This window comes from Ailuropoda melanoleuca, chromosome 8 (genome assembly GCF_002007445.2).
Source record: "Ailuropoda melanoleuca isolate Jingjing chromosome 8, ASM200744v2, whole genome shotgun sequence".
In the NCBI taxonomy this organism is placed as follows: Eukaryota; Metazoa; Chordata; class Mammalia; order Carnivora; family Ursidae; genus Ailuropoda; species Ailuropoda melanoleuca.
This window is the reverse complement of record NC_048225.1, coordinates 54,233,505-54,259,505: the sequence shown is the minus strand read 5'-3', so window position 1 is coordinate 54,259,505 and position 26,001 is coordinate 54,233,505. Positions and strand designations below refer to the sequence as shown.

The 26,001-nt window shown below is 38.1% G+C and overlaps 1 long non-coding RNA gene across 2 annotated transcripts in view; it reads left to right on the top strand.

The window, feature by feature from the left end:
• LOC117803365 overlaps positions 1-26,001 on the top strand; it is a 61,953-nt gene that overhangs the window by 3,094 nt on the left and 32,858 nt on the right. For both annotated transcript variants that reach the window (XR_004627156.1, XR_004627155.1), the window contains exon 2: positions 12,786-12,980. This is a non-coding gene — a long non-coding RNA (uncharacterized LOC117803365). The remainder of the gene's footprint in view (positions 1-12,785; positions 12,981-26,001) is intronic.

Below are 26,001 nucleotides of genomic sequence, written 5' to 3'. Positions count from 1 at the left end.
ACACAAATATGTTATATACACACATATATAAATATATATACAAATATATAGTTGGCTAAATAGGAAATAATAAATCGAATAGGAGAAATTTTAATAATGGGTGAATCTGGGAAAGGATAGTTGGGTAATCGCCCTATCTCCCACTCCCAGGTCTAAGCAACCACTAATCTGCTTTCTATCTTTTTATCTTGTAGAGTAATATTCCAGTGTATACTACCTTTTGTTGATCTATTTGTCCATTGATGACATTTGGGTTGTTTCTGTCTTTTGGCTATTATGAATAATGCAGCTACAAATATTCATGTACAGTTTATGTGTGGAATATATTTTCATTTCTCTTAGGTATATATGTGAATGGATTGGCTGGACCACGTAGTTAACTCTGTGTTTAATCATTTGAAGAACAGCCAGAGTGTTTTCCAAAACAGCTGCATCATTTCAATTCCTACCAGCAGTGTATGAGGGTTTTCCCACAGATTTTCCAACTCTTGTTATTATCTCACTTTTTGATTCTAGCCATTTTTTAAATTAATTTTTGGGGGGGAGAGAGAGAGTGCGTGGAGGTGGGGTTGGACAGAGGGAGAGGGAGAGAGAGAATCTTAAGCAGGCTCCACACTCAGTGTGGAGCCCAACTCGGGACTCAATCTCACCACCCTGAGGTCATGACCTGAGCCAAAATCAAGAGTCAGATGCTTAAATGATGGTGCCACCCAGACCCCCCAGATTCTAGCCATTTTAGTGTCTGTGAAGTGGTATCTCATTGTGATTTTGATTTGCATTTCCCTGACGACTAGTGACTTGAACATCTTTTCATATGTTTATTGGCTATTTGTATATCATCCTGGAAGAACTAGTCACATCTTTTGCCAGTTTTTTAAATTTTTTTTTTAAATTTTTGAGTTGTAAGATTATTTTTATTTCTGGATATAAGATCCTGATACAAATCAGATAAATGATTTACAAATACCTCCCCTCATTCTGTGGGCTGTCTTTTCACATTCCTTAATTTATTACAGAAATTATTACTTAATTTATTATAGTTGACATTCAGTGTTATATTAGTTTCAGGGTTACAGCATAGTGATTTGACGATTTCATGAATTACTCAGTGCTCACCACAATACGACATCATTGCAATATTATTAATAGTATTCCCTATGCTGTACTTTTCATCTCTATAACTTAGTTTATAACTGAAAGTTTGCAACTCTTAATCCCCTTCACCTATTTCACCCATTCCCCTACCCCTGTCTTTTCAGTCTTGATGGTATTGTCTGAAGCACAAAACTTTTTAGTTTTGAAGAGGTTTGGTTTATCTTTTTTTTGTTTTCTTTTGTTGCTTATATCTAAGAATCCTTTGCCAAGGGGCGCCTGGATGGCTCATTCTGTTAAGCATCTGCCTTTGGCTTAGGTCATGATCTTGTGGTCCTGGGATCCAGCCCCTAGTGGGCTCCATGGTCAGGAGGGAGTCTGATTCTCCCTCTCCTCTGACTTTCCACCCTGCACGTGCTCTTGTGTGCTCACTCTCTCTCAAATGAATAAATAAAAAACTTAAAAAAAAAAAAAAGAATCCTTTGCCAAATCTAAGGAGATTTACCCTTTGTTGTCTCCTTTAAAAAAAAAAAATTATGTATTTGAGAGAGAGAGAGTGAGCATGAGTGGAGGGGGGCAGGGAGGGGCAGAGCGAGAGGGAGAAGCAGGTTCCCCACTGAGCAGAGAGCCCAACGGTGACATGGGGCTCAGGGCTTGATCCCAGGACCCTGAGATCATGACCTGAGCCGAAGGCAGATGCTTACCTGACTGAGCCACCCAAGCATCCCCTATTTGTTGTCTTCTAAGAGTTTTATAGTTCTAGTTCTTATGTTTAGGTTCTCAATCTTCCTTGAATTAGTTTTCATATATGGTGTGAGGAAGGGATCTAACCTCGTTCTTCCGCATGTAGCTATCTGAGCTCCCTTTGTTGAAAAGACTGCTCTTTCCCTACTGTATGGCCTTGGCATTCTTGTAGAAAATTAGTTGACTATGGACATATGAATTTATTTCTGGACTCTCAGTTGTGTTCCATTGATCTATATGTCTATCCTGTGCTAGTACCACAATGTCTAGATTACTGTTACTTTGTAGTAAGTTTTGAAATCAGGAAGTATGAGTCGTACTTTATTCTTCTTTTTCAAGATTGTTTTGACTATTCTAAGTCCCTCACAATTCTAAATAAATTATACAGTCGTCTTGTCAATTTCTACAAAGTCAGCTGGGGATTGTTTGGATGCACTGAATCTATAGATCAGATTGGGGGGTATTACCATCTTAACAATGTTAAGTCTTCCAATCTGTGAACATGGAATTTTTTTTATAATTGTAGATCTTCTTTAATATCGTTCAACAATATTTTATAGTTTTCAGAGTGTAAGTTTTAGACTTTTTTATTAAATTTATTCCTAAGTAATTTATTTTCTTGATGTCATTATAAATGGAATTGTCTTAATTTCATTTTTGGATAGTTCATTGCATATATATAGAAATACAATTGGTTTTTGTACATCAATTGCATCCTGAAACCGCTGAATTCATTTATTAGTTCTAATAGTTTTTTATTTAACTTTCTAGAATTTTCTGTATACAAGATCATGTCATCTGTGAATAGATAGTTTTACTTTTTCCTTTCTAATCTGGATGTCTTTTGCTTCTTTTTTTGGCCTGTTTGCCTTGGCTAGAAACTCCAGTACAATGTCAAATCAAAGTGACAAGATCAGACATCCTTGTCTTGTTCCTGACCTTAGAGGAAAACATTCTGTCTTTCACCATTAAGTATAATGTGAACTGTGGGTTTTTAGTATTTTTTCATATTGGTGAAATTATCTTCTGTTTCTAGTTTGTTGAGTGTTTTTATCATGAAAGAGTGTTGGATTTTGTCAACTGCTTTTCTATATCTAATGAGATATACATGTAAATTTTTTATTATGTTGATTGCATTATTATAATTATTACATTAATTGATTTTTAAAAGTTAGACCAAAATTGCATCCTACTTGGTCATGGTATATCACTGTTTTTATATGTTTCTGCATTTGTTTTGCTAGTATTTTGTTGAGAATTAATCTGTTCATATTCATAATAGGTACTGGTCTGAAGTTTTCTTGTGATATATTTTTTTGGTTTTGGTATCAGAGTAATACTGGCCTCATAAAATGAGTGTTCTCATCTCTTCTAACTTTTGGAAGAGTTTGTAAAGAATTAGCATTATTTTTCCTTTAATTTTTAGTGGAGAATTCAATGGTGAAATCATGTGGGTTTGGGCTTTGTGAGTAGTTTTCTGACTATTAACTGAATCTCTGCACTTTTTATAGGTCTGTTCACTTGTCTATTTCTTCTTGAGTAAATTTCATTGGTTTGTTTCTTTGTAGGAATTTGTCCATTTCATCAAGGTTCTCTAATTTGTTGGCATACAGTTGTTTATGGTATTCTTTTATAATCATTTTTTCCCATAAGGTCAGCAATAATGTCCCCTCTTTTATTTCTGATTCTAGTAATTTGAGTCTTTTTTTAGGAGGGAGGTTACTCTAGCTAAAAGTTTGTCAATTTTTTTGCTCTTTTCAAAGAACTAACTTAGTCTCATTGATTTTTCTCTATTGCTTTTCTATTCTGTATTTCATTAATTTCCACTCTAATCTATATTGTTTCTCTTCTTCCAGTTTCCTAATTCTCTTTTCATCAGAATCTAATTTACTAAACTGGGCCTTAGGTTTTGTGTGTGTGCATGTATTCCAATAAAACTTTACTTACAAAAGCAGGTGGCAGGCCAGATTTGGCCTGAGGGCCACAGTTTGCTCATCCCTGATCCAGAGTAATGGTTCCTAATCCTGGATGGATAGCATTTTAAGGAACTAATTCTTGGATCTCACCCCCTTAGATTATGACTCAACTGTCTGGGTTGGAGTATGGAGTGTTTTTTTCTTTGTTTGTTTTTTGTTTTAAGCTTTCTCAGGTGTTTCCAATGTGCAGCCAAGTCTGAGAGCCATCTTTTCAGAGCAGGGATCTGACCTTGGGGGTTTGTTCTTGGCTTAAAACACAGAAATTTATTATCTCAGAGTTTGAGGCCAGAAGTCTGAGTTGAAGTGGCAGTAGGGCCATGCTCCCTCTGAAGGCTCTAGTGGAGAATCTTTCCTTTCCACTTTCAGCTCCTGATGGCTATAACTTTTCCTTAGCTTGTGGCCACATAACTCCAATCTGTGCCTCTGTCTTCACATGGCCTTCTCCTCCAACTCAAAAACAACAAATGAACAGATGCATTCGGCAAAATGTAGGGGCATGAGGTAGCATGGAGCTTTGATGTTCTCAGGGCATGCTACCCTCCAGGTATCTGGATGTGTCCACCAACCCGGAAGCTCCATCTTTGCAGTTTTAATTTCCATTATTGTATTTTGTATATATATTTAATTCTTTTAGATTCTTTTGCGAATTTGGTGTAACACTTTTTATGGTTTCCTATTCTCTATAGAGATCTTCTATTTATTTAGTGAAAGAACTGGTAGCATGTAGTCAGTTTTCTATCTCTAACAATGTTACATTTCCTGATGAACTACAAGATCCACCTTCTATTATAATACGCATATTGTGGATGAAGGGAAATTGAATCTGTTGGAGTTAGCGCTGGGCTGATTTTATGGTGATCTGATGTCCACAGCCTGATGTTTCCTAGAAATTTCTAGGATTAGAAGAAAATTAAAGATTTTGGACTCAAAGCAACAGGAGAACATAACCTGATATTATATGGCAAAAGGAGGACTAAAAAGTATTATTTTTGTGGATTTCATTGTCTAAAAAAATTCTATATAAATCACAAGCTGGAATGAGCAACACACATACACACACACACACACACACACTCATATTTTTCTGCCCACCCTTTAGTTAGGAATATCAGTGAGGAGTGAAATGGCAAGTATATATCAGTTACGATTGCATTCCGCTACATGTAATGAAAATCAAATTAGAGTGGCTAAACCAAAGAAAAGTGTATTTTTGTTTTCCAAATAACAAGAAGTCCCAAGGAAGGCAATCCAAGTGCAGCAAGCCAAAGACATCAATAGTGACCAGTCTCCTTTTTATCTTCTTGCTCTGTCATCCTAAATGTGTGGCTTTCAGCCTCATGGTCAAAAGATGACTACTGACTTCCTGTTTCCATTCAGGCATGTAAGGAATTTGGAAGTTGCCATTGCAACCTAACAATAAATGAAAAGTTGAACAAACTGAAAAATCAACAGCTTTCTTGGGTCCATCAGAGAAGTGAGGTTACAATGCAAATTGCTGCCCCCAAACTGGAGACACAGGCCTATATGAAGAATCACGATTTACTGTAACAGAAACCCACAAGCAGAAACCTCAGGGACCAGTGCAACGGTTGGAAAACCAAAACTGCAACTGATGAGTTACTGGAGGCTCAATGTGGCCAGGTCTGAGAATCAAAAACTCCAAGAAGACCTAGTCGTATGGGGGTATATATTTTTGTTGGTTTTACCTCCAGGGCCTTGACCAGGTTCTCATGGTGGATGTTTGAGAAAAATCTCTCATGCTTCTGTCAGGGCAAGGGGGAAAGTAGCCTTTTTGAATATACCAGAGCACCTGTTCTTAACAAGGCCTACCCTCAGGAGATACTGTTTAACCAAAGCCTAATCTGCTGGGTTTTCATCAGAGTCTGACTGACCTATGGAAAGGGAAATACCCAACCTAAGCCCACTCTAGCCATCCTGTCCCTCCTAAGGGTTGGGCAGAAAACTGAAAGGTATTTGTGAAGTTCACAATCCGAGGCACAGGCTCCTTAAAAGACTAATACTAATCATTGGACTACAGAATACTTCTACTCCCCCCATACCTTACGACATTACTAAAGACCTTTTTATAGCAGTTCTTTTACCCAGTTCATCATGTCCAACTATCACGAAAAAGTTATAAGACATATTGAGTGGCAAAAAAACAGTTTAGAGAGACAGAAAAAGCATCAGAACCAGACTCAGATACGGCAGGGTTGTTTGAATTATCAGATCGGAAATTTAAAACAACCATGGTTAATATGCTAAGGGTTCTAATGGATAAAGTAGACAACATGCAAGAACAGATGCGTAATTTAAGCATAGAGATGGTAATTGTAAGAAAGAGTCATAAAAAAATGCTGGAGATCAAAAACACCATAGCAAAAATGAAGAGTACCTTTGATGGGCTTCTTTCCTCAACTGCACACAGCTGAGAAAAGAATCTCTGAGCTTGAGGATATCTCAATAGAAACTTCCAAAACTGAAAAGCAAAGAGAAAAGAGATGGAAAAAAGCAGAGCAGAATATTCAAGAACTGTGGGATAACTACAAAAAGGATGACATGCATAATGAGAATGTCAGAAACAGAAAGAAACAAGAAATATTTAAAGCAATAATGAATGAGAATTTCCCCAAATTAATGTCAGATACCAAATCACAGATCTAGGAAGCTAAGAGAATACCAAGCATGATGAATGCCCAAGATATTTTGTGGGGATAATTGTACTCATAATACGTAGGGATATTTTATTCAAATTGTTGATAATATAAGATGAAGAAAAAGTCCTGAAAGAACCCAGAATTAAAAAACAGATTACCCAAAGGGAGCAAAAATACAAATTACATCAGCTTCTTCTCAAAAACCATGTAGGCAAGAAGAGTGGAGTGAAATATTGAAAGTGTTGAGAGATAAACAACCTAGAATTATGTTCTCTGCAAACTAATTTTTCAGAAGTGAAGATGTGAAGGCTTTCTTAGACAAGCAAAAATCAAAGGAATTGTTGCCAGTAGACCTGCCATGCAGGAAATGTTAAAAGTTCTTTAGAAGAGAAGGAAAATGAGGGGCACCTGGGTGGCTCAGTCAGTTGAACGTCTGACTCTTGGTTTCACAATCCTGAGATTGAGCACTGCATCGGACTGGGCACTCAGGAGTCTGCTTGAGATTCTCCCTCTCCCTTCCCCTGTGCTCCTCCCTCTAAAATAAATAAAATCTTTTAAAAAAGAAGAGAAGGAAAATGATACAGGTCAAAAAGTCATATCAAAAAAAAGAAGAAGAAGTAGAAGAGCGTTGGAAAAGAAATAAGTGAAAGTAAAATAAAAGCATTTAATTTTCAAAAAAGTTTCATTTTCTTATTATTTATTGATCTAACAGAAAACAGTTTGTTCAAAACAATAATGGCAGCAAAGTGATTATATATTTTTGTATATATAAGTGAAATAAATAATAGCAATGATATAATGGAAGGGAAGGAGGAATTATTTTGTTATAAGCCACTCACACTACTTGTGAAACAGTTTAGGATTGTTTGAAAGTGGACTTGGATTAGTTGCAAATTATAGGGCAACTACTAGAAAAAGTTAAAAATATATATATATGTACATATATATATGAATGACATGCTAAGAAAAAATGGAATTATACAATATGCTCAATTAGAATGACAAAAGGCAAAAGAGTGGACAAGAACAAGGGCAACAAATAGAATACAGTAACAAATATGTCAGAAATTAGTCCAACTATTACAATAGTGACTTTAAATATCAATGGTCCAATACAGCAATTAAAAGATTGAGATTTTCAGAGTGGACCCAACTATATGATATCTACAAGAAACCCACTTTAAATATAAAGACACATACAGATTAAAAGCAAATGACTAAATGGATGAATAAAATATGGTAATATTAACCCCAATCAAAAGAAAGCAGGAGTAGTTATATTTCAGACAGGACAGACTTAAGAGCAAAGAAAGTTATTAGAGATGAAGAGGGACATTGCATAATGACAAAGGGGTTAATTCTTCAAGAAGACATCACAATCCTTATTGTGTATGCACCTAACAGCAGACCACCAAAATATGTAAGGCAAAAACTGATAGAACTGCAAGGAGAAATAAATGAATTTCACTATTACATTTGGAGATTTCAGCATCCTTCTATCAGAAATGGATCTACCCAGGGGGCAGAAAATCAGTAAGGACATAGATGAACTCAACAGTACCATTAATCAACTGGATATAATGAACATTCATAGACTTCTTCATCTAACAGCAAAATATACATTCTTCTCAAGCTCATATGGAACATTCACCAAGATAGACCACATTCTGGGCCATAAAACACACCTGAACACATTTAAAAGAATGTCTGCTCTCAGACCACAATGGAATTAAACTAGATATCAACAACAGAAAGACAATTGGAAAATCCCAAAATATTTGAAGATTAAACAACATTCTTCCTCATAACACATGGGTCAAAGAAGAAACTCAAGGTAAATTTATCATTTTTATTTATTCTTAATATAATTTTAAAATTTAAATTCAATTAATTAACATATAATGTATTATTGATTTCAGAGGTACAGGTCTGTGATTCATCAGTCTTATATAATACCCAGTGTTCATTACAACACATACCCTCCCCAGTGTCCATCACCCAGTTACCCCATCCCTCTATCCCCCTCCCTTCCAGCAACCCTCAGTTTGTTTCCTAAGATTAAGTCTCTTATGGTTTGTCTCCCTCTCTAGTTTCATCTTATTTCATTTTTTCCTCTTTTCCTATGGCCCTCTGCCTTGTTTCTTAAATTCCACATATCAGTGAGATCATATGATAATTGTCTTTCTCTGATTGACTTGTTTTGCTTAGCATAATACCCCTAGTTCCATCCACGTCATTGCAAATGGCAAGATTTCATTTTTTGATGGCTGCATAATATTCCACTGTATGTATATGTGTGTGTGTATACGTGCATAATATATATATATATATATATATATATATATATATATATATATATATATCACCTCTTCTTTATCCCTTCATCTGTCAATGGACATCTGGGCTCTTTCCATAGTTTGGCTATTGTGAACATTGCTGCTATAAACATTGGGGTGCAGGTGTCCCTTTGGATCGCTACATTTCTATATTTGGGGCAAATACCCAGTAGTGCAATTGCTGGGTCATAGGGTAGCTCTATATTGAACTTTCTGAGGAACTTCCATACTGTTTTCCAGAGCGGCTGCATCAGCTTGCATTCCCACCAACAGTGTAGGAGGGTTCCCCTTTCTCCACATCCTCGCCAACATCTCTTGTTTCCTGACTTGTTAATTTTAGCCATTTTGACTGATGTGAGGTGGTATCCCATTGTGGTTTTGTCGAGGTAAATTTAAAAATGTTTTGAACTATATGAAAATACAAGTTATCAAAATTTGTAGGATACAGTGTAAACAGTCCTTAGAAGGAATTTTGTAGCATTGAATGCATATATTAGAAAAGAAGAAAAATCCAAAATCAATAATCTAAACTTTGGTTTTAGGAAACTAGAAAAAGAAGAGCAAATTAAATCTAAAGTAAGCAGAAGAAAAGAAATAATAAAAATTAGAACAGGACTCAAGGATATTGAAAACAGAATATCAATAGAAAAAATCAACAAATCCAAAAGCTGGTTCTTTGAAAAGATCAAAAGAATTAATAAGCTGCTAGCTAGGGTAAGTGAGAAAGAGAGTGAGAGGACAGATTACTACTTTCAGAAATAAAGGAGAGAACATCACGACAGATTCTATGGACATTAAAAAGATAATGGGCACATGGGTGGCTTGGTAGGTTGAGCATCTGACTCTTGATTTCTGCTCAGGTCATGATCGCAGGGTCATGAGATCGAGCCTCGAGTTAGGCTCTGTGCTCAGTGGGGAGTCTAGTTGAGATTCTTTCCCTCTGCCCCTGCCTCCACTCACACCTGTGCTCTCTCTATATATATATCCCTTTAAAATAAATGAATAAGGGGCACCTGGGAGGCTCAGATCATGATCTCAGGGTCCTAGGATTGAGCCCTGAGTAGGGCTCCCGGCTCAGTGGGGAGTCTGCTTCTCCCTCCCTCTGCTCCTTCTCTCTCTCACTCACACTCTCTCTCAAGTAAATAAATAAAATTTAAAAATAACTTAAAAAATAAAATAAATAAATCTTTTTGTTTTTTTAAAGGTTAATAAAAGGGGGGGCATCTGGCTGACTCAGTTGATAGAGCATGCAATTCTTGATCTCAGGGTCATGAATTCAAGCCCCACATTGGGGGTAGAATTTACTTTAAAAAAAAAAAAGGATAGTAAAGAGTACCAAGACAAACTCTATGCTTATAAATTTGGTAACCTAGATGAAATGGACCAGTTCCTTGAAAGACAAAATCTGCCAAAAGTCACACAAGAAGGTATAAACAATCTGAAGAGTCCTGTATCTGTTAAGGAAATTGAAATGGAAGCAGTAATTAATAACTTTCTAAAACAGAAAGCACCTAGCCCAAATGGGTTCACTGGTGAGTTCTCCCAGACATTTAAGGAAGAAATTGTACCAATTCTCCACAATCTCTTCCAGAAGATAGAAGCAGAGGGAATACTTCCTAACTCATTCCGTGAGGCCAGAATTACCCTATTACCAAAAAGACATTACAAGAAAAGAAAACTGTAGACAATATCTCTCATGAGCATAGATATGAAAATCTTCAACAGAACATTAGCAAACAAGTGGGATTTATCCCAGGTATGCAAGGCTGGTTCAACATTCATTTAATGTAATCCATTACATCAACAGGATAAAGAAGAAATCAGTCAATAGATGCAGGAAACCATTGTGCAAAACCCAACACCCATTCACAATAAAAACTGTCATTGAACTTAGGAATAGAGGGGAACTTCTCAATTTGGTAATATCTATAAAAACCTACAGCTAACCTCATACCTAATGGTGATAAACTTGAATCTTCCCCCCAACATGAGGAACAAGGCAAGGATGCCTCCTTTCACCACTCCTTTTCATCATCATACTGGAAATCATAGCTAATGCAATAACATAAGAAAAGGAAATAAAAGGTATACAGGTAAGGAAGAAATAAAACTGTCTTTGATTGCAAATGTCATGAATGTCTATGTAGAAAATCCAAGAGAGTTGAGAAAAAAAGAACCCTCCTAGAACTAATAAGCAATTATAGCAAGGTTGCAGGATATAAGGCTAATATACAAAACTCAATCACGTTCCTAAATACCCATAATGAACAAATGGAATTTGAAATTAAAAACACAGAGGTTTTTGGCAGCTTTCTGCTCACAACTAATTTTCCAAATTAGATACATACCCGACCAATTCCTGGCAAGGAGAATGAGACCATATGAGTTCTTAGATCAGTCATAATTCCCTTCTGCAGTGAGCTGGAGCTAGAGAGCCTTGGGCAGGAAGATGGGATCTACTCAAAAGTGGAACTCTGCCAGCATGAGACTAGGAAGAATTGGCATATGGAGAAACTCCAACGATATCTGCTAAAGATAGGGAGAAATGGGGAAAATTAGAAGGACAGAGAAAAAGGGAGAGAATGTGTGTGTGTTACACACCAAAAGAGAAAGCAAGAGACAGAGAGGCCATACTAGCTTAGGTTTTTGAATGCCACACTGTGGCATCAAAATTTCCTGGGGGAGGGCATGAAAACATCATATATCAGTGTTGAGAGAGGTGAGTTCATGTGGAGTTAGGAGTTGTTCAGTTCTTATTTTTGAGTGCATGGACTTTTACATCAGAGGAAATAATAATTGACCTCAGGAAGTACTTTTTCAAATATTTGGTATAAAGTCTATCCCAAGAGCAGTCCATTTTGCCTATGATATGTGCTCATGGAACACTTGGAGAAATTGTTTCTGTGCTTGATCTCAATCAAGGCAAAATAAGCAAGGGTGGAGCTGTACAACCTGCTTTTACTTAAAGCATTCTTTATCGTCAAGAAATGGGATATTTTTTTGTCTGAAGTGAGTGGAATTTCATTACATTCCTTTTGAGTCACTTTTGAAGTTTTTTCATGCCATTTTATTTTTTTATTTTTATTTTTATTTTTTTTAGATTTTTTTAAAAATTTATTCGACAGAGATAGAGACAGCCAGTGAGAGAGGGAACACAAGCAGGGGGAGTGGGAGAGGAAGAAGCAGGCTCATAGCAGAAGAGCCTGATGTGGGGCTCGATCCCATAACGCTGGGATCACGCCCTGAGCCGAAGGCAGACGCTTAACCGCTGTGCCACCCAGGCGCCCCTTTTATGCCATTTTAAAAAACCTGAGGCAATTAAAGCAAGTTGCCTTTAAAGGTTGGCAACAAACCTCTTTAAAACAGGTTGAGCTAGTGCCCCCCCTTTCTTTAACTAATCAAGGTAAACAGTTTAACCACACAGATTGTAGTTTATTTGTTATATGCATTTAAGATTAAAAGAAATGAAGCGGTCTCCGCAAGTCCCCTGGGGATAGCTCAAATTTTGTATCTAGCCTTGTTATGTGATTTTTTTCTTTGCGCTTGTCTTTTGGTTACCATGACAACTGGAGAGCTCACGGGGAGGAGAGATTGGACTGTTGCACTGAGACTAGGAGGGAGAGTTGAGACAGGTGTAGAAACATGGATTCAGGTCAGGGAACAATGAGAGCTGGGAGCTATGTGGATGTGTACGTGCTGAGCATTTTAGGTTATTTTGTAGGGAAGACAGGCATGATGCTGAATAGTATAACAATGCAGAGTGCAAGAGTAAGACTTGGAGAACTTAAAGGCCAGTGGGGCGGAAAAATTTTATGTAGCCACAATGTCCCTTGCCCTCTCACATCACAGAGTTTGTGCCCTCGTTCACCCCTGAGTAAGTGACTGATCCACCCAATCCACCATGCAGGCAAGTAACACAATGAAAATATATCTAACTAATAGCTACATAAAATCCTCCTCTCGCCACACTCTGTTATCAGGGTATCTTGAGTAGAAGAACACAACCAGCTTGAGCTTATCCTGCTGAGGTGACCTCAAAGGAAGGGATTTGGTGACGGATTAGCAGCTGTCTTTGACAGGACCTCTCCAGAGTACAGAAGCTACCAAGTCCCCAACTCATGGAGCAGCCAAGGGATGTTGGGGAACATCATCTCCTAAGCTGACCATGGTCACTGGTAAGCTGCGATTAACTTAGAAGAGGTGCCCGAGTTGGACCTGGCCTAATAATTTGGAACTGGCCTGATTTGGTACACATTGGTAAAGACTGGTCTTCACACAGGATGCCCTACTTGGCAGTTCATTTTGTCCGTTTCCACCCTGGCACAGCTACCTCTTGGATTCCAGCTGCCACAGGGACAGTTTCGAATTGATTCCAGTTTGGGGGGGCTTGGGTAGCTCAGTCAGTTAAGTGTCCAATTCTCGATTTCAGCTCAGGTCTTGATCTCAGGGTTGTGAGTTCGAGCCCTGTGCTGGGCTCCATGCTAGGCATGGAGCCAACTTAAAAAATTTTTTTTAATTAAAATTAAAATAAAAAAATAATTGATTCTGATGCAGATGCAGAACCACTCCATTTTTAACTTAAAAAATTTTTTAATATTTATATATATATATATATATTTTTTTTTTAAAGATTCCACTTATTTATTTGACAGAGAGACAGCCAGCAAGAGACAGTACACAAGCAGGGGGAGTGGGAGAGGAAGAAGCAGGCTCATAGCAGAGGAGCCTGACGTGGGGCTCGATCCCAGAACGCCGGGATCACGCCCTGAGCCAAAGGCAGACGCTTAACGACTGAGCCACCCAGGCGCCCCAAATATTTTTATATTTTTAAAATATGTTTTTGTATTTTTATTTCTTACTTTTTATTTGTTGCAATGCTGATTCCAAGTAGGGGTAGAGCAAGACGTGTTCCCCAACACAAGAATTGGAAAATTTTACCACTTAAAATTATGAGTCATTTTAACTCTTAAGAACTATTTTCTAATTTATCACTGACTTGAATTAATGTCACATCTTTATTCTAAATCTGCCTTTTATGTTGCTTCCTCTGTTTCTCTGGCCTCCTGTTGATGAAAAGGGATTTTGGTGATGTGTAATCTTTGAAAAGTACATTCATTAAGGCTGTCAGCACCACGTATTTGAACATTATAATCCTGGCTTTTTATTATGTTTCTTTCCCACTTGTTCTTGGTTTTTATTCCTGAAAGTTCTGCAATCTCTCTTTACTGTATGCTTGAATTACAAGTATACACAAAGAAGTGGCTTTTATGACATGCCAAGGCAAGGATGTTGTATTCCAGCTTTATAATAATAGCATTGGGGGAAATATTTTATTTCAAAAAGACTAAGTTCTACTTCAAAAGAGTTTTAGTTAATTAAAGTTAAGGTGGTGAAAAGCCTAAAAAGCAATTCTTTGACCATGAAGTATTTTCATTTAGCTATTAATTAAATATGTTTCCATTATATTTATAGCCTTAACCTATTAATACTTTGTTTTCAAATAGTTAAACAAAAATGGATGTGCATGTTGGACTCTCTTTACTGTATTTCACTACTTCTTTTAGCTACATTATGGCCTATTGAAAATGATTTCGTATTTGCTGACACAGTATTGATGATTCACATTTATTGCAGTTAATTAGAGGTATATTTTGCATCTTGGAGCAGCAACCTGGTCATCTGTTCTCCTGCCCCCTCCCTGTAAGCCATCTGCTTTCTCTTAAAACAGCTCTACTGCTTACATAGTCCACATGCTGCCTTGACAAAAATTCATTTATTCGTATACCAAACATCCTATATGTCCAAGGCATAATTGTATACCTTGCAGGAAATGAAAAACTATCACCACATTATGTACTGTCTTATAATTTGTAAAAATATTTTTTTACAATGTAGGGAGAGTGGGAAGAAGTCAGGGAGGAGATAGGATTCGTTAGAGATGAACTTGGAAGTAGATGGCTAGGTTATTGCCAGGCAGTTGAGAGGGAGGATTTGTATGTAGAGATGTGAAATAGGTCAATTTTACCTTTGTCTCTCTCATCTTGCTCCTGTCTTCATCCAGAACTTAGCTCTCAGCATGCCTCTCTATTCCTTACCTGAATGAATGTGAGCTTCATAAGCGCAGGGGTTTTTGTCTATTTTGTTCACTGATGCATATTCAGCACCAGTAATGCCTGGCATGTGCAGATGCTAAGTATTGTGAGTTTTTTATTGAATCAACATAGGAATGACACGATAATTACCTTTAAGGTTTAGGATCTCCAACCTTCTAAGATGCTAATTAGTCCTTTCTTTTTCTCCATACAGCTAGGTCAAGACAATTTATTATAAAACTTTTTAGAAGTTTTAAAATTTATACCTTTTTTAAAAAAGATTTTATCTATCCATTTGACAGAGAGAGAGAGAGAATATATATCTTTAAAATCGTGAATGAGGGGTGCCTGGGTGGCTCAGTCGATTAGGCATCTGCCTTCAGCTAGGGTCATCAGCCTCTCCGCTCAGTGGGGAGCCTGCTTCTCCCTCTCCCTCTGCCTGCCGCTCCACCTGCTTGTGCGTGCTCTCTCTCTCTCTCCCTCTCTCTGTGAAATAAATAATAAATAAATAAATAAATAAATAAATAAATAAATAAATAAAATCTTTAAAAAACTAAATTGTGAATGAGATTTCATATATATTTTGCAGCTGTGTTATTGTTATTAACTTTCATTCAAGTCTTTTCCCATTTTTATATTGGTTGTCTCTTATTGTAGGAGCTCTTTTTATCTCAAGGAAATCGATTTTTTGTCTGTTGTATGTCTTGCAAACATATTTTCCAGCTTGTCATTTTTTTTTTACTTTATTGTATTATTTCATGTGTGGTATTTTTAATTTTTATATAGTCATCTATATAAATATTTTATGTTTTCTGAACTTCTCCTTGATTATTTTTTAAATTTTATTTATTTGAGAGAGAGAGAACACAGCAGTAGGGAGAGGCAGAGGGAGAGGGAGAAGCAGACTCCCCACTGAGCAGGGAGCCCAACATTGGACTTGCTCCCAGGACCCTGGGATCATGACCTGAGCTGAAGGCAGATGCTTAACCGACTGAGCCACCCAGGCGCCACTCTCCTTGATTATTTAAGAAAAGTCATCTCATGCTTTCTCCTAATACTTTAACTATATGCTTTTTTTTTTCTTATGATATCTCTGATCTGTTTAGGTCAGATAATTTTTATTAAATGAACCCATCTTTTTTTGTCACTGATTAGAAATGTCATCTTGTCAGATACCTAATTTCTGTTTGTATTTGGATCCATGACTGGTCTCTCTTTTCCATTCCATCAGTCTTTTTGTCTGTTTATGTGTCTGTACCAACGTGCTTAGACTACTATATCTTTACAATATGCTGGGTATTTTGGTGTGTGTGTGTGTGTGTGTGTGTGTGTGTGTAGTTCTATGCAGTTTTATCTTATGTATATATTTGTGTAACCATCAACACATTCAAGATGGAAAACTGTCCCTTAACCACAAAGGAACTCCCTAATGCTATTCCTTTATATATCTGCCCCTGTCCTGTTACCCTCTTGGCATCTATGTCTTATAGTTTTGTCATTTTGAGAATGTTATTAAATGGAGTCATGCAGTGAGTAGCTTTTGAAATTAGTATTTTTTCACTAAGCAAAATGCCCTTGATAGCCATCCAGATTATTGTGTTTATTACTAGTTCGTTTCTTTTCGTTTCTGAGTAGTATTCCACTCTACAGATATGCCAGTTTTGTTTAATCATTCACCAACTTCAGTTAATGTTATTTGAGTTAGACATTTATTTTCAGGGTTTTTTGCTATTACCGATAAAGCTGTTATGAACAGTATTCTTGGTGAAGAATGTTGTTGTTCCTAAGTAGAGAGTACTGAATTGAATATAATCATCAGTTTATGATAGATACACTCTCATCATTGGTCCAGCACAGAGCCCTAATCATATTCATTTATTTATCTGTACTAATAAAATGAAAATCATGAACCTACCACCTAAACTAAGAACAGGTAACTTACATTTTCTTATGTTCTCTATCCCTATCCCATCCCCTTGCCTCCCTCTTAAGACACCCAACTTTTTTTTTTTAAGTAGGCTCCATACCCAGCATAGACCCAACCCATGGCTTGAACTCATGACCCTGAGATCAAGACCTGAGCTGAGATCAAGAGCAGACACTTAACTGACTGAGCCACCCAGGTGCCCCAAAGACACCTATATTTTGTTTTTATAATTGCTTTTGAGGACAAGGTGTTCTATCACTTATACTGTTTTACTTATTTCTTATTTTTATAAAAGGATTTTAATAATCTGTATTATCTTCTTGGATTTTCTATGTTACCAAAATTTTGCTGTCACTACTTTCATTCTTCGCTAATATTCCATTGTGAGAACATAACAAGAAAATTTGTTTTCAACTTTTGCTGTTATGAGCCAAAGTCCTTTTCCTAACCATTAAGCTATAATTTAGTAATAATAATAATAATACTTTGTTTTAGCAGTAATAAAGATACTGCTATAATCTATAATGAGAATAATAACAATGACAATAATAATGTGATTGCCCATAACACTGCTACACTGATCTGAGATGCTTTATGATAGCCCTAGCCTTGTATTTAACTTGCATCAATTTAAAAGGTCAGTGGAATGGAACTAGAGGGTATTATGCTAAGCAAAATAAGTCAGAGAAAGACGATTATATGATTTCACTCATATGTGGAATTTAAGAAACAAAACAGAGGATCATAGAGGAAGGGAGGGAAAAATAAAATAAGACGAAATCAGAGAGGGAAACAAGCCATAAGGGACTCTTAGCTGTAGGAAACAAACAGGGTTGCTGGAGGGGAGATGGGTGGAGAGATGGGGTAGCTGGGTGATAGGCATTAAGGAGGGCACATGATGTAATGAGCACTGAGTGTTATATACAACTGATGAATCACTGAACTCTACCTCTGAAACTAATACACTGTACATTAATTAATTGAATTAAAATAAAATGTCAGTGGAAAACCAGGTAAGATCTAAATATTCTGCTCATTCATGGTGATATTTATGTTTTATAATAAAACTCTTCTTGATACACTCTTCCACAGAGTATTTGCTGAGAGTAAGGAATTATTTGTACGTTTATACAACTGGTTCAAGAAGTCAGCTGCTGCCCCAAATAGGGCCAGACTCCTTTTACTGGTATTGACACTCAGATAACTTAAAAATGAATACTCTGGGGGCACCTGGCTGGCTCAGTTGGTAAAGCATGCAACTCTTGACCTTGGAGTTGTGAGTTAGAGCCCCAGGTTGGGCATAGAGATTACTTAATTAAAAAAAAATGCTGTCATTCTGCAGAGGTTGCTAAGTTTATTATACTGCATGTCTTCCATATGCCCCTCTAAATCTACCCTCCACCCTTCTAAAGCCCACTGTGCCTCAGAAGGCTGACCTATATGGAGTGCTGCCACAGGCTGCTTTCTCTTCCATTTCCATTCTGGTTGATCAATGGGGAACACAAGCAGGTAACTGAAAGAAGGAAGAGACTGAGTTTGGAATGCCATCTGATGTATCCTTTGACACAATTGATGTCAGGTGATTTTCTCCAAAAAGCTCTTTTGGTTTCTGATTCCAGTAGCTGCTACCTTCCCTCATCCCTACAGGTTTCAGAGAGAGAACTCCTCATCGAGTGTGTCTAGCTCTGGGGCCCTCCATTATCCTTTGTGGTATTTCTACCCATACTTTTGTATATAATCTCTTCATTAGACTCTCCTCAGATTATTCAATCTGAAAGGCCTCTTTCCTGTCAGCACACCAACTGATACACTGAAGTGAAGTGGCAGGTGATCACTTACTTGCCACATAGTGGAGAAGCATGTCTGCAGTAGAAGAGAATGAGAGAGAGTGAGAGTGCACGGTGAAGAGGGAAAGTCCTGGTGCCATGGAGATCCAAATTCCAGCCTCCAAAGCCCTTGTTTCTCAAGCACCCCTTTCCATTCCTTCAGTTACCTTGGTATACTCCATGGCGAACAGGCAAGTAACAGGAAGCCCATTCATGTCTAGACCCAATTTGAGTTTTCTGTTACTTGCCATGAAGTATACTAAAGTAGCTCATGGCTTACAAAGCTGCAAAGTCCAGAGATAGGTTGTGCTTCAGAATTAGTTGATCTAGCAGTTGAATAATGTATCATAGACCCCGTTTGCCATACACAGTGTCAGCTTCATTTTAGGGTCTGTATTTCTACATAGTTCTAAAAAGGCAGTTGTATCCATTCCCCTAACATCTGGTGGGAGGCAGTTGCTTCCAGGTACTTTTTCAGAAAATTCAGGAAATTTTTTTTCTGAAATTCTCAACAAACCTCTCCTTGCTTCTCATTGGTCCATATAGTATCACATGCCCATCCTTGAACCAATAACTGCAGCCAGGAAGTGGGATTATGCTGATGAGTGTAAACCTGAGCATGAGCCTTTCTCTTCCAATGAGGAGTATATCAGTTTCCCCAAGAGCACATGGGTGTCACAGTTGGGATGGAGGGGGAGCCTGGATAATGAGGAAGGAAATAGGGGAGATAGCAAGAGAAAAGGGAACAGATCTTGGGGAGATAACCACAATATCTTCTATGCCTTCCTAGCTATGTAAGTCAAAAGTTTATTTCCTGCTTAAACTATTTTATGTTAAGTTTCTTTCCTGTCTTGAAAAAGCCGTGATTAATTCAACCAGGAGTATCTTCGTACTTGTTCTAGCTGTGCCATTTCCTAGTTGTGTGACTTTGGTCATGTCATATAGGCCACCTATGCCTTAGCTTCTGCTTCTGGAAAATGAAGATTAGTAACATCTGCCTGACAAGGTTGCTGGGGGCTCCAGTGAGATGAGAGCTATGGAAGCATCTTGTAACCTATAAAGGGCTAAACAAATGTGAGGGCTCTTTATTAGCAGGAGCTTTGCTGTGGCCACACCCTGGAGATCAAGTTGCTCTCTGTAGTGAGCAGATTAGAGGCTCCCACCTGGCTCAGAAATGCTAAATCGCTAACAACCTCCCTAAGGTTTTATCCTCTTTCTTTTTCGTAAGAGACTTCTCTCTGAGCTGCTAAGAGCCAGAGTTGGATTAAATTACCAGGTTTTCTTCACTGCTCTGGAAAAGAACCAAGATGTCTACAGGTCATTCTAGTCAATCCAGAAGCACTTACTAAGCACTTCCTGGTGTCTCCTACTGTGGTAGATATAAATATAACCATAACAACCTGTTAATGTGAATTATCACAGAGAGAACAGCCCTCTATGCAGCTGGAGATTAGTTAAGCAGCAACCATTGTGCTATTTTCCAGGCATTATGCAAACTCATATCAGTATAAGGACTTTTATGAGTTGACTGTGATAAGAAAGAAAAGCATTGAAGGAAATGATTATATGGTTAGGAATTTGGCACGGTGGGTTTTTTAAGTAGACTGTGGACGGTAGATCGCATGATACCCATGAGTCTATTTCCCTCTCCAGGCCCCTAGAGATGAGAAATCTACTTTGAGAAAACAGTAACTTGGTTCAATTTAATAAAAATACTCTCAGGACTCAGAATAATTATGGAGACATGGAGAAAGATTCTTTCTTCCTGCAACTGCACAGAACTGTTAGAGTTAACTATACTGAATAAACTCAAAGTCTGATGCTGAGCCGTTCTCACCAGGAGAACGTATTCCAAATTTCTTTCTCTCTTGTTCCCATTCCAGGGTATATCAGCGAGTGAGGAAAGGGAAGGATCAGGCCTGTGCAGTTGGATAAAAAGTGATCCCCCCTCCACACTTTGAGACCCTCTGGTCTAAGATAGTGAGCTTTGAGTATCCAAGGGCCCCCGTTCTCTTCATCCAGTGTTTTCTCCCATTATACCAGAGAAGCTCAAGGGATACGTAAGTAACTTCTTGGTCCACAGCCCTAGAGCCAGCACATAAACTTGGAGCCTGTGCTTCTATACAGTTTTCTTCCCCACTCTTCCGAGCTGCTTCATGCTCGTTGACATAAACCTCAACAGGGAGTATATGGGAAATATGTATTGCCCTTCTATTATGTTTAGGGCACTATAATAGAACTACAAGATAAATATATACATGCATATATTTGTATGTGTGTATCTGTATATATCAAGGTCTTTCATTTTATTAGTGCTCTAAATCTAATTAGGAAGACAGGATGTATCCTTAAAACGATTTAAGAGATTTAAACACAAAGGAGTATGTGCTTAGTGTCAAATGAGTGATTTAAACCAGTAATTGCAAGTAATTTGTTGCTAATAATGAAGCAAATTTTGTAAATGATTTGTCTTTATAAGATATATTCGAGCAGATTATAAGGATAATAAAGATAGTCACATTTCCCTATGCTTTCTTAAGTTGGGGAGAGAGGGTAGAATTCTATCCAGGAGCCAGAAATGATAAATTGTGCATAAAAATAAGTCACTTTGCATGTAACTTTACTCAGTGTTTCTATGGGGATATGAAGAAAAGGCTGAGAACCATTCATTTATACACAGAACTTTGAAATTTCCTAATATAGACAGTTATTGAAGGCTAGTGATTTTGGAAATTTTTGTTAAGAAAATGAAAGTAGAATTGCATTTTAATTGAACTGTAGGATTTAAGCAGACTATAGAGAGATTATGGGGACTAGGAAGAAGGGTTCACTCCAGGCCCTAGAAAAATCAAGTAATTGTATGATTTAGAGCAAGGGAAACTAACATCGGATAAATAGTTGTTATATGACAAGGAGTTTGTTAGGTACTTGACATGTATTATTTCATTTAATACTTAGGAGAACCGGAGACAATTGGGATTACTTTCACAGTTTCCCAGATAGGAAACTGATCTCAGGAGAGAAAAAGTAAATTGCCCAAGGTCAGCCAACCAGGAAGTGAGGCAGATTAAATATGGCCACAAATTATTTTCAGCTCCTGTCACCAAGACCACCATACATCTGGAGGTTGAAAGGTCACATGGGAGGTGCCCAGGCAAAGCCAGACATATGAGGTCATGACAAGCCTTCTAGCCCCACAGACTCTCCAGCTGAATGCAGTCCTGTGAGTGAGCTCAGGTGAACCCAGCAGAGGAACTGCCCAGCTGACCCACATAAAGGTGAGAAGTTGTAAATTGCTATTGTCCCAACTGCTGTGTTATGAAGTGATTTGTTACATAGCCCTAGATAATGGAAACAGCCAAGCTTTGACTTCAGGTCTTCCTTTTTCCAATGCTGGAATTCTTTCCATGACACATACTACTACTTTGTTATTGATAACATAGGAGTATTTGATAAGATAATCTATAAGGCTCCTTTGAATTCTTAATAGAATGATATTCTAGATGCATGGAATTGGAAAATCCAAGGTGTGTTTCGATAACAGGAGGAGGCCAGTCTAAGGAAGAAGGTTGTCATAAAGAGTAGTAGAAAGAATATCTTATAGTATAGTGATTAAGAACAAAAGCTGGGTTTGAATCCGAGGTCCACCACTTGATAGCTTTGGGCAAGTCACACAACCTCCTCATGTCTTGGTATTCCCATTGTGAAAGGTAATAAAAATAGAAGCTTCCCCCTAGGGTTGTTTAAGAATTAAATGAGATAGGGGCGCCTGGGTGGCACAGCGGTTAAGCGTCTGCCTTCGGCTCAGGGCGTGATCCCAGCGTTATGGGATCGAGCCCCACATCAGGCTCCTCTGCTGTGAGCCTGCTTCTTCCTCTCCCACTCCCCCTGCTTGTGTTCCCTCTCTCGCTGGCTGTCTCTATCTCTGTCAAATAAATAAATAAAATCTTTAAAAAAAAAAAAAGAATTAAATGAGATAATGCATGTACTAACTTAGAACAGGTACTGACTCACAGTGAGGACTCAATCTGTGGACACCAAATAGACTAAGGAAGACACCAGAGGCAGAGAGTCCAGCCTGCCCTTGAGGTGAGGGTAATGTCAAAAAGGCCATGTTTTGACTCTGGTTATGATGCTTGCCTGTGGCAATAGCAGGACCCAAGACCCTTCTAAACATTTAAGAATCTTGGAAACTTTTGTGGATGTACTGGTGATTTTTTTTTTTTTTTTGGCATCTTCATGTTAGAAGCAGAGAAAATTTTCATTATAATGATAGCTGGTATAAGGACTTCTTTTAACGTAAGTCGTTAACATATACATAGTATGTTCAGCTATAAAGTATTCATGTCTTTTTGTCTATCTGATCACTACTCTGCAAATAATTAGGACTCATGGAGTCAGAGTTCTAGCCATTCATTCAGTAAATATTTATGCAGCATTTGCCATGTGCTAGGCTCTTTGCTGGGTCCTAGGGGAAATAATAGTACAGGGAAACCAGAATGGTTTCTGCTCTCATAGAAATTACAGTGGAATGGGGAATTAGAGACAAAGTAAGGAGGCAGTTACTGTCCAGGGAGGTGAATGTTTTTTGGGGGGAAAGTTTGGGATACAGTGGGTGCTTGTAGGTGATACTTCTGACCCAGACTGAGGAGATAGACCAAATAAAATATATTTCACTTCCTGAAATAAAGTGATCTAAATGGATATCTGAGAGATAAGTAGAAGTCAGCCAAGATGATGCCTGAAAATTCGCCACAAGTCTAGTTTGCTTAAATGACGGGTTCACCTTCAGGAGTAGTGTAGGGAATACTGCATAGTTGGGGGTGAAGAGTTCCCTCTGGTATTAGAATTTTGTTCCTGACAACAGCTAAGGATAAGACGACAGCAGTTGACTGGGACCTAGAGGTAACTGAACAGTGATATCGTAAAACTGACCTAGAGAAAGCATTTGAATAGGTGACCCAGCAAGACAAAAGACTGGAAAAATGGTGAGATTAAAGGATAGCTCATATTTCAGGTGGTAAATGTTCAGATAAACAAAGGGTGGTATTAATGGGAAAAACAAAAGTCAGATGACATGGAGTCTGATCTTGGTTTGCCTTTCAGTATATGGTGTTGGGCAAGAAATATTCCCTCTCTGAGACTAATTACTCCATTTTGAACCTGTATGTGTTAGACTACAGTTGACTCTTTAACAACACAGGTTTGAACAAGCACGGGTCCAACTTACTTGCAGATTTTCTTCAATAAATACAGGACAGTACTGTAAATGAATTTTTTCTTCCTTACAATTTTCTTAATAATATTTTTTTCTTTTCTGTAGCTTACTTTATTGTAGAAATACAGTATATAATACATGTAATGTACTAAAAATGTATTAATCGACTGTTTATGTTATCAGTAAGGATTCTGGTGGGCAGTAGGCTTTTAGTGGTTAGGCTTTGGGGAAGTCAAAGTTATACTCAGATTTTTGACTGCATAGGGTGTCAGTGCCCCTAAACCCTGCATTGTTCAAGGGTCAACTGTATTTGAGAGGAGATAAGAAAGGAATGCTACAGGACGGAAAGTGAAAGTGGTCAGACTAGCTGAATAGTATTCCAATTCGGTAACGTCATTTGAGCTCCAACCTGGCCAAAGCACAGAGGATTTTAAGATCTGATGTTGAGCAGGTGAAGTCAGTAGTACCAGTTCTATAAAGGGAACTAAGTTTTCTAGATTTGTAGCTCACTCCTCTGATTATTCATTGAATGTTTATGGAGGAAAGTGGACTATTATTTTTACTTAGTCACCTGTCTCTCTCCCTGCTCTTGTCACCCTTCTGCTGTTAAAAGGAACTCAGAGAAGGTATATGAAAAAAATGAGCCTAGAGGAGAAGAACTGAAAATAAGCTAAGTGATTGCAGGTGGTCACATTTCAGGGCTCAGTGTGGGAATGATCTTTAGAAAACTGTAGTGGATGTCTGTTGTTTTGTGTGGCTGACACCCATCTTTTCATCTTGGGACAGTAGCCTCCCTTCTGTTTGAACATTGATTCCCCCACTCTAATCATGTGGTTCCCATAGGAGCTAGAAATCATAGTATCCCTTACCTTTGGCACAGAGGTGATGTGTCACTCAAGCCAGGGCAAAGGGAGATTTTGCAAATTGGGATTAAGAGAAGGGGGTTCAGGCCTTCTTAGATGGTGAAACTGTGAGATGGAGTCAGAAGCCAGTGGTAGCCATGTCCTTTGCTACACAACGAAGGCTGACAAGAAAGGAAGGCTGGGGAGATGGGGGGAAAAGTAGGGTGGATGGAAGGGGGAGGAGAACGAGGATGCAGATTACCCGTGACATTATTGTGCCTGTTTCCATTTGTCCTGAAGACACAGCTCCAACTTTCCCCTTGTTACATGAGGGAATAAATTTGCCTTTTGACATTTTTTGGGTTTCTAGGCCTCAAAACTAAAAAAGTATTGTTTGACCCAGAAATCTTTGTTTTCTGTTGGCAGTGACTCCTTACTGCATTCAGAGATAAGGCTATTTTTGGTCCTGGGCCCCTCATAGGTCCAGCTTCCCTGAAACAGCCCCTTACTTCTCCTGCTTAGTACTTTTACAGTTTACTAAGTGGTACTTTTATTTATTTATTCATTCATTTTTTAATGTTTTTTTATTATATTATGTTAGTCACCATACAGTACATCCCTGGTTTCCGATGTAAAGTTCGATGATTCATTAGTTGTGTATAACACCCAGTGCACCATGCAATACGTGCCCTCCTTACTACCCATCACCAGTCACTAAGTGGTACTTTTAAATTACTTCTCATGGGGCACCTGGGTGGCTCAGTCAGTTAAGCATCTGACTCTTGATTTCAGCTCAGGTCGTAATCTCAGGGTCATCAGATTGGGCCCCACATCAGGCTCTGTGCTGGGCGTGGAGCCTGCTTTAGATTCGCTCTCTCCCTCTGCCCCCCACACCCCCCCACTTGTCCATGCGCTCTCCCTCTCTCTCTCTTAAAAAAAAAAAATTGCTTCTTACAATGACCCTTCATGGTAGACAGAATGTTTTGCATCAGGGATACCAGGGTGAAATGACCTGCTGAAAGTCACATGTTACGTAAGAGGTAGAACAAGGTCTCGAATTCAGGATGTTAAATAAATACCACCAAGCCTATGCTAGAGCCAGGTACTATTCTCGGGCCCAGGGTCTAGTGTTGAACAAGACAGTCTCTGCTGTCATGAAGCTGATAAAACAGTGTGAATACAGACCAGTAAACAGGCAATTAGAATAAAGTGTGGTAAATGTAAACATATGGGGAGTACAGGGTCCTTCTGAAGCAGGTGCGAATGGCACTGAACCCGATCTGAGTTAGGA